General features: G+C 41.8%; 1 non-coding gene across 1 annotated transcript; it reads right to left on the reverse strand.

Annotated features, from left to right (window-relative positions):
* Window positions 1-211: 211 nt before the first annotated feature.
* On the reverse strand, window positions 212-344 carry LOC114088722 (U11 spliceosomal RNA). Its single transcript, XR_003582043.1, has one exon. It is a non-coding gene; the product is annotated as a U11 spliceosomal RNA (small nuclear RNA).
* Window positions 345-9,342: the final 8,998 nt, after the last annotated feature.

Below are 9,342 nucleotides of genomic sequence, written 5' to 3' on the forward strand. Positions count from 1 at the left end.
CCAACAAAGGGACAATCCAATACCAGGTCTCTTCTGATGTGACACATTGATGATACAACACCCTCTACACATTAGTCCTACCAAAATATTTAACCTGAATATAATTGTGAGAAGACAATAAGACAAATCCAAATTGAGGGCCTGAACTTTTAAAAAGTATTCATGTGAAAGGATAAATACATGGTGATAAATTTGTTTTTTATAATTTTTTAAAGGGTACCAGGCCAATAATCATCAGATGCTAAATAACTAAAGAATTATACTTCTGAAAACTTTTTAGAGGATTCCACATGAAAAACAATTGAGTTGCCCTATGTGTGCCACTAAGGACAGAGACCCTTTTTTGTTTATTTATTTTTTATGTGGTGCTGAGGATTGAACCTAGTGCCTCACACATGCTAGGCAAGTGCTCTACCACCGAGCTACAACCCCAGCTCAGAGGCTCTTTTTAAAATTAGTATTTTTTGAGTAGAACCACAAATTCAACCTCTTGTAACTTACCTTCAGAGGGGAAGCAAACTGGAGGACAAGGTGCATATGAATCAGAGTCCCTTTAAAACTAAAAGCAGCTTCCTGAACAGTGCTTGTTTAAGTCAGCTTTTGCATCACTGTGTGACCAAGATACAGGACTAGAACAACTTAGAAGGAAAAGTTTATTTGGGGCTCATGGTTTCAGAGGTTTCAGTCCATGGACAGCAGCCAACTCCATTGATATGGGCCCAAGATGGGACAGCACAACACTTGGAGAGAAGCTGCTCAGCTCACCCAGATCAGTAGGGGTCTGGAAAGGAGTGGTGTACCCTGAGGGCAGGTGCACCTTTCAGAGCATCCACCACCCCCACCTCCTCTCACCATGCCCTATCTGCCTACAGTTACCACCCAGTCATTCAAATTAGGATGGGCTGATTAGGTTACAGATCTCACAATTCAATCACTTTACCTCTGAACTTTCCTGTATTAACACAGGAGCTTTTTTTTGGGGGGGGGGGGACACCTCACATTCAAATCATAATAGTGATTTTCTGCATCCCAAATTTCCTTACACTGAGAATGAAAACCCAGAAAGCCCTGCCAGGTCCTGAGGCACCAAGGAAGCTGAAACTGACATGTGGTCTGGCTACCACAGCCTAGCTAAATCTATCTATCTATCTATCTATCTATCTATCTATCAATCAATCAATCACCTGGCTCTGGTTTCTATAAATGGGGTGGAGAAACAACCTAGCTGCTTCTCACCAGTTTGATTAAATTGGACAAAGTTCATTTTTCCTTTTTATAACCCATTTCATATTGCAGGGGTAGGGTGTTGAGTCCTGGCCAGCCTGGATCCTGGCTTGGGAGCTGGTAATATGTGGAGGTACAAATCCAGGTGTGGGTGATGCACACATTCTTAAGCTGGGTGTAGTGTTCCTAAGTACCCATTTTATTATGTATATTCTTTAGTATGAGTTATATGTTACATAATTTAAAACGCATTTTGGCTAGGGAAATCAGAAATGTCCAGTTTCTACCTTTGGCCTATCAATTCTTCCTGGACCTAGATTCAAAGCAGGTATGAGGTAGGAATTTGGGAATAAAGGGAGATACTAAATCTCAGAGGGAGTGCCCATGAACCATTGAAATGTAGGAAACACCCATGAACCATCAAAATGCAGTGAGCACCCATGGGCAACTGCAACTCCTGAGCAACACGCCCTTGTCTGCAAAAGCAACACGAAGGCAGTGCCTGTGAGTGCAGGGAAACTGGCCTGGAATCGTGTAATTCCACCCTGGCTCTGCCTCTAGTCCAGCCCCTGGCAACCATCCCTCTATAAATATTAAGCCCACCCACCAATGGGTTGCTATCTCTTCCTTGGGACATGATCCATGTTCTCTCTTGAATGAGTATTCCTTGCTTTACCCCAAAGGCATTCTTGAGATTGCCCCCATTCTCCCTTGAATATGTATCTACTTTCCTAAACCTCTGCCCGTGCCTTTGACTGGCATGTGCCAAATGCTTTTCCTTCACATATGCCAAGAACCCTACTGGTTCTGAGTCAAGTTCCTACTTCTTTTCTGGAACTCTTTGGACCCTTCTTCAGAAACATCACTTCTCCTGTGACAGGTATAGGGTACAAAGGAGGCTAGGGTAGGTAACTTGATAAGGACAGACAGATGTGAGTGGTGGGTACAGGAGGCTAAGGGAATAATTCCATAAAACAGGCCCACTGTGCTGACCCTCTCATGCTTTCTTTTCCAAGAAGCAATTTACCTGCAGCACTGCCTGGTTTAAGTGGACAGGATTCCCCAACAAACAGCCTGTTATCTGCAGGAGAAATTCAGGCTCAAAATAATATCAATAAGAGGAAGCCAAATTACCTGAAAGGACGGACTTTTGTGACCCTTTTCACAGACCAGATCCCCAAAGGAGATAAGGATAATTCCTTCTAACCACAAAATCTGTAAGAATTAATGGTTAAGAATACAATTAGAACCAGTTAGTATGGGCCAAAGTAACCTAGAGTTGTCATGGCAGTGGGGAATTGAAAGTCTGATCTCATCCTGCTGTCAGTAGAAAGTCAAAAGGTGAACCTGGGAGGGATTTTCAGAAAACTTCTCTGGTATCCCCAATTAAACTAGAGTGCATGAGAGGCATGCTATCCCTCTCCTTTCTAAGAGGACCCCACTGTCTCCCTTGAGAGCATCCCCTTTCCCTTTTCCTATCCCTTTAAGAAACTCATGCTTATTACTCTAAGAGACATGTCTGAAATCTTTCTGATAATAGCAAGAATTTAAGTTCAAAGGGGATAGGGCATCATGATGCCTCAGTTTCCCAGAGTCCCCAGCCCTGTAACAAATGGAAGATCAAGAGGTTACTGAAGATTCCCTTCAAACCTTGGTGCAGAAAAAGCAGGGAAGCTGGGCAGGTCCAGTGGGTGTTTTTACCCGAGTTCAGCTTCCAGGCCTGTCTAAGTTCCAGGGTCCAGTGTTTACTCTCCTGGTTCTCAGACTTGGATTTCTGATTTTGCCATTATGATAGGGAGAAAACGTCCATTTCACACAGACCTGACATCCTCAGTGAGAATGTTCACAAAGAGTAAGAACACAACAGCCTCTAAAGGACTGGGGAAGTAGCTCAGTAGAAGGGTGCTTGTCTAACATGCAGGAGGCCCTAGTTCCATTGCCAGTACCTGTTCCCCAACAAGAGAGTGCCTAGAGCCAAGTGCAGAGTTGGCTCGGGTCTGAGAGGAAGGGAAGGGGAAAGGCAGGGTGACCCAATGTTCTCCAGAGAGAGAACAGGCCTGCCCTCTAATACTCCTGCCATGCGGCAATGAGTTTGGAAGGAGAGCCACACCCATGTCCCAGATCCCCCTTACATGGTAATTCTGTCCCCTGGGAAATGTGCCCCGCTAGAGAGAAAAACCCATTAACCTTGGGATAGAATCAGGAATAGAGTGGGAGGAGGACAGGATGGGATCCTGAATTCCTTTTGAGGGACAATCTGCTTCCAATAGGTGGGTCCAGTTTATTTTAAAATTATATTAGCACATTTTCTGAAGCTTGATCCAAATTACCTGGCTTCTTGTCCCTTCCCCTCAAGGAAGCTGCCATTGCCTACGATGACCTATCTGCCCAAACCTTTTCACCATCCTTCAAGATGGATATTCCTTGTCTTTATTCCCTGCTGGGTCAGTGGAAGGTGACTAGCTCCTTAGGGACTGTGCTCCCTCTGCTGGTTCATGAGCAGGAGGCTTCAGGATGTTGGCCCTTCCAATGGTGATATCAACTTCAAATAACTGCCATCATAATAATCTGCTATAGATTATCAGTTGCTGTAGAATAATAGTGTTAATATAAAATATGTCAAGGGCTCTGGAGTCCAATGAGGTCCCCATGGACCTTTGGCATACTTAGTCTCTTTGAGCTGTTTTATCTTCAAAATTGCAGGATCCATCAGGGTCCAGTGAAGGAGACAGAAATTACACTCGCTGATTTAACAGAATATGGGGAAAACTGCTAAGCATGTTGGAGGGCTAAAAAAGCAGAGTGGGTATTTGGAGATCACAGGTAAACACTTGGGGAAGCAGCTGCCATCCCTTTGTAGAGGGAAGAGGTTGGGATTATCAGAGCTTTTCTACTTTCATGTGACAAATCTCTCTCAATCTCAGAGGCTTCCCTATTCTCAGGGATGGCTCCCTAAGGCTCATTCATGCTGCCCTCTTATGGAAGGTCAGCTAGGACATCTGGTTGACTTGGCCTGTTTTTCTTTCATCCTCACACGGTGGCATCCACAGTCCAAGAAAACAAGTGCTCAGGAAGACTCTGCTTGTTCATTTGTGTCTGTCTCTCAGGCAAAGCAGTTTCCTGGCCTCATACAGGGTGCTTGTGCAGGGGACAACGGGGGGGGGGGGGGCAGATATCAGGGGGCATGATTCATCAGAGGTTAATGGTATAACCAACTATCCTAAGAAACTGAAAGTTGAGTGGAGAGGGTTCGTGGGGCTTTGGCTACCTTGGGAGCTTGGAGGAGGGGTTTCACGGAGCTAGAGCTGGGACATGTAAGAATGGGCCCCCACCAAGCTGTGCTGGGAATATGGAAGTTGGAAATTGGAGCCATCTAATTGGAGCCATCTAGAAGAACTGGCAAGAAAATTGGGACAAACAAACCCCTTCTTTCCTCTTGCTGCCCTCTGGTGGCCCCATATTAGCAGAACTTATTAGGATGCTTGCCAACAAAGGGGATGTAGTTCCCAGACTTCTAGCCCTGAGCCACAGAGTACAGTAGAGAATGGCAGGAACTGAAACAAACCTTCAAACTGTGCAGGGTTGTTGTGAAGACTGGAATTGTTTGTATGGTTATTAGCCCAATGAAATGTCAAGTAAGGACAATTGTTTATTATAATTAAAAAGCTAACTCTTGTAATCTTAAACATAATCTTATTGAACTCTCACTATGTAGGTACCATGAGGTGGGATAAAATCTGGAGGTAACTGAAGTTTTTCCTAACCCAATAGAGTTGGCCCTCTGTATCTGTAGTTTCTACATATGTGGATTCAAACACTGATTGAAAACTTTTGCAAAAATGGTGCCGAGCCAGGTGATCACCAATTCAAAGCCAGCCTCAGCAATTTAGTGAGGCCCCAATTTAGTGAGACTCTGTATCTAAATAAAATATAAAAAGGGCTGGGGATATGGCATAGTGGTTAACCACCCCTGGGTTCAATCCCTGTAACAAAAAAAAAAAAAAAAAGCAAACAAACAAACAAACAAAAACTATACTGAACATGTACAGACTATTTCATGTCATTATTCCCTAAACACAGTATAATGATGATTTGCATAACATTTACATTGCATTGGATATTATAATAAGTAATCTGGAGAGGACTTAAGATATATATGAATATATGAAAAGGGTTCTATGTAAATACTATTCAATTTTTAAAAAATATTTATTTTTTAGGTTTAGATGGACATAACACAATGCCTTTATTTTTATTTGGTGCTGAGGATCGAACACAGGTCCCACCCGTGCTAGGTGAGCGCTCTACCGCTGAGCTACAATCCCAGCCCCAACTATTCCATTTTTAATAAGGGACTTGAACATCCTTGGAGTGTGTATATAGCATTATAAATTTTTAAATTCATAATCCCCTTCATCCACAGTTTTGCTTTCTGTCGTTTTAGTTACAGTCAACCATGGTCTGAAAATATTAAATGGAAATTTCCAGAAATAAATAAGCAATTCACAAGTTTTAAATTGCTTGCCATTCTATACAGACAAGCACCCTGAAAAGCTGTCCCTTTGCAAAAAGAAACTTACATCTACATTGGTAAACAGCAGATGCAAACAGAGGCTTTTCTGATTACTACCTCCCCCCCACCCAATCTGCTTAGGAAAGACCTTGGACAAGAGGGGATTGGGGTCTGACACCTGGCCCAGGCAGAGATTACCACAGGTGATCTCCCAATGGCTGCTACCCAGAAGACTATCTGGAGAATAAGACAACCTTTCTCTGAGATCCAGTTTCCTTCCCTCACTCTTTCATTACTTGCCTTAAAACCAGTTACAAGAAGCTTGAAGCATCTACACTATATAAATTCCAACCATCTGGCGCTCCTTTGAGTTTTCTATTTTGCATGACTCCCTTACTTATGCAAGTTAATTTATTATTCTTGTCTTGTTAATGTCTTTTGTTATAAGGGTGTCTTCCATGACCTGTTATGATGTGAGGGAAGGGACCACCCCCTGTTCTGCCCCTACACCCTCTTCCCCACCACAATCATAGTTTCCCTTATTATTACCATTCTATATTACTGTGGCACATTTGTTACAATTGATTTACCAATACAGAAACATTAGTAGGTCTTTGCTTACATTGGGATCCACACTCTCCAGTTGCAGTTTTTTGGGTTTTGACAGAAATTTCACTCAGAATTTTACCACCTTAAAAATGCAGTTATCGGTCTGGGGTTGTGGCTCAGCGGTAGAGCGCTCGCCTCACACTTGTGAGATCTTGGGTTGGATCCTCAGGACCACATAAAAATAAATAAGTGAAATAAAGGTATTGTATCCAACTACAACTAAAAAATAATATTTTAAAAAAATGCAGTTATCCTCCCTGATCCCCTAAAACCTTGACACCTACCAATGTTTTTTAATTGTCTATAGCTTTGCCTTTTTCAAAATGTCACATAATTAGAATAAAGTATATGGTGTTTTCAGATTTTTTTTCCCCACTTAGCAATATGCATTTAAGATTCCTCCATGTCTTTTTGTGGTTTGAGGGCCTATTTCTTCTTATCACTAAATAATGTTCCACTGTATGGATGTACCACATTGTACCAGAGTTCATTCATTCATTTATTCAAGGACATTTTGGTTGCTTCCAACTTTGGGTAATCTAAATAAAGCTGCTATAAACATATGTATGCAGGATTTTATGTGGACATGTTTTCAACCCTGCGATGGTTTGGATATGGTTTGAGGGTATCCCCCAAAAGGTTTATGTGTGTAGAAGCTGGTCCTCAATATGGTGATCTTGAAAGGTGGTGTAACCTTTAAGAAGTGGGACCTACTGGAAGGGGTTCAGGTTATTAGAGGCACTGCTCTTGGAAAGAATTCATGTAGTACTCATATTGTTGTTTCCATGAGTAGACTGTTATAAAAAGAGTGAACCTGGCCTCTGACCTCCTGTCTTACCAAGCAGATTATTCACTTGTACTTCCATTGTGACCCAATTTGCCATGTTGTGGTAGAGCCAACAGGGACCCATCAGAGGCCAAATAGACAAGACCACCCTATCTTGGACTTTCAGCTTCCAAATGGGAAGCTAAATTGACCTCTTTACAAGTACCCAGTGTCAGGTATTTTGTTACAGCAACAGAAAACTATGATAAATTCATTTGGTAAATACCTAGGGGTTATGTTTAGCTTTGTAAGAAAATGTCAAACTTCCAAAGTGGCTCCCACTGACATGAATGAGAGTTCCTGCTGCTTTAAGTCTTCCCTAGCACTTGGTGTCCTCAGTGTTTTGCATTTTCAGCCATTCTAATAGGTGTGTAGTGGGCATATATGTGATATATACTTTTCATAGGACTATATACATATGCAACACAATTCTGTAAAAGGAAAGCAAGAAATAGTAAATGAAAAGCCAGGCACAGTGGTGCACACCTATCATTCCAGTTGAAACAGGAGGATTTCAAGTTCAAGGCCAGCCTCAAAATTTAGCAAGATCTTGTCTCAAAAAAATTTTTATTTATTTTTTTTAATATTTTATTTTTTAGTTTAAGGTGGACCCAATATCTTTATTTTTATTTTTATGTGGTGCTGAGAATCGAACCCAGTGCCTCACTCATGCCAGGCGAGCACGCTACCACTTGAGCCACATCCCCAGCCCCTTGTCTCAAAATTAAAAAATAAAAATAAAAAAAAAAAAAAGCTGGGATTATAACTCAGTGGTAGAGTGTTTTGGGGCACATTCTGAAGTACTGCAATAAATAAACAAACAAGTACACAGGATGATGGTTACCCAAGGTGAGGGGGATAAATAAGTACTGTGTGTGACACATACCATACATTTAGATGTAAATTGCTGTGATGACTTTTTAAGATTTGCAGCTATTACATTAAGTTCCTAAATTAGCAATAAGTAAACTGATATTGCCCACTGAGGTGTCTATGTCCTAATCCCTAGAACATATGAATGTTTTGGTTTTTTTGTTTTGTTTTGTACTGAGGATTGAATCCAGAGATGCTTCATCTTGAGCTACATCCCCAGCCCTTTTGATTTTGATATAGGGTCTCACTTAGTTGCTGAGTTCTGGGCTGGAGATGTAGCTCAGTGATACACTTGCCTAGCATGTGCAAGGCTCTGGACTTAGTTCCCAGCACCATAAAATGTATAATAGATATATAGATAAAGGATAACATTAAAAAAAAAAAAGTTGCCAGGCGCAGTGGCACATGCCTATAATCCCAATGTCTCAAGAGGCTGAGACAGGAGGATTGGGAGTTCAAAGCCAGCCTAAGGAACTTAGTGAGGTGCTAAGGAACTCAGTGAGACCCTGTCTCTAAATAAAATACAAAATAGAACTGGGGATGTGGCTCAGTGGTCGAGTGCCCCTGAATTCGACCCCTGGTACCCTTTCCCCCCAAAAAAAGTTGCTGAGGCTGGCCTCAAAATTGTGATTCTCCTGCTCGGCCTCCTGAGTCACTGGGATCACAGATGTGTGCCACTGCTCCAAGCTGAATGCTTTGTATATAAAAGGGGACTTTGCAGATTCGATTGAGGATCTTCAGATGCAGAGATTATCCTGGTCAAAGTAATCACCTAAAATCATTGAAAGTAAGAAAAGGAGGCAGGAGGACCAGCCAGAAAGACAGCATTGAAGGAGAGAAGATATGCAACAGTTTTTGAAGATGGAGAAAGGGGCTAAGAGTCAAAAAATCAGGCAGTCTTTAGAAACTGGAAAAGACAAACCAGCCCTGTCAACATCTTGATTTTAACCCAGTGAAACTGAACTTGGGCTTGTAACCTCCAGAATTCAGATAATAAATTCATGTTGTTTTAAGTCTCTAAATTTACACTAATTTGTTATAGTGGCAACAGAAAACTAATACACTGGGCTAGGCACTGTCAGTGAATTGGATTATGATTAATCCAATTCTGTACCTAAGTCCAAGTTAAAAAATAAATAGCTTCAACTTTTCAATGGTTCCTCACTGCTTGGAAGATAAAACTCCAATTCCTCAGCATGGCATAGATCCTTGACAACATGGTTCTACAGGCCCAGGCTTAAATCTCTAGCATTGAAGACCAACTCCACATTGTTGCCAACACTCCCACCCCTAGACC

Source organism: Marmota flaviventris, chromosome 4 (genome assembly GCF_047511675.1).
Source record: "Marmota flaviventris isolate mMarFla1 chromosome 4, mMarFla1.hap1, whole genome shotgun sequence".
In the NCBI taxonomy this organism is placed as follows: Eukaryota; Metazoa; Chordata; class Mammalia; order Rodentia; family Sciuridae; genus Marmota; species Marmota flaviventris.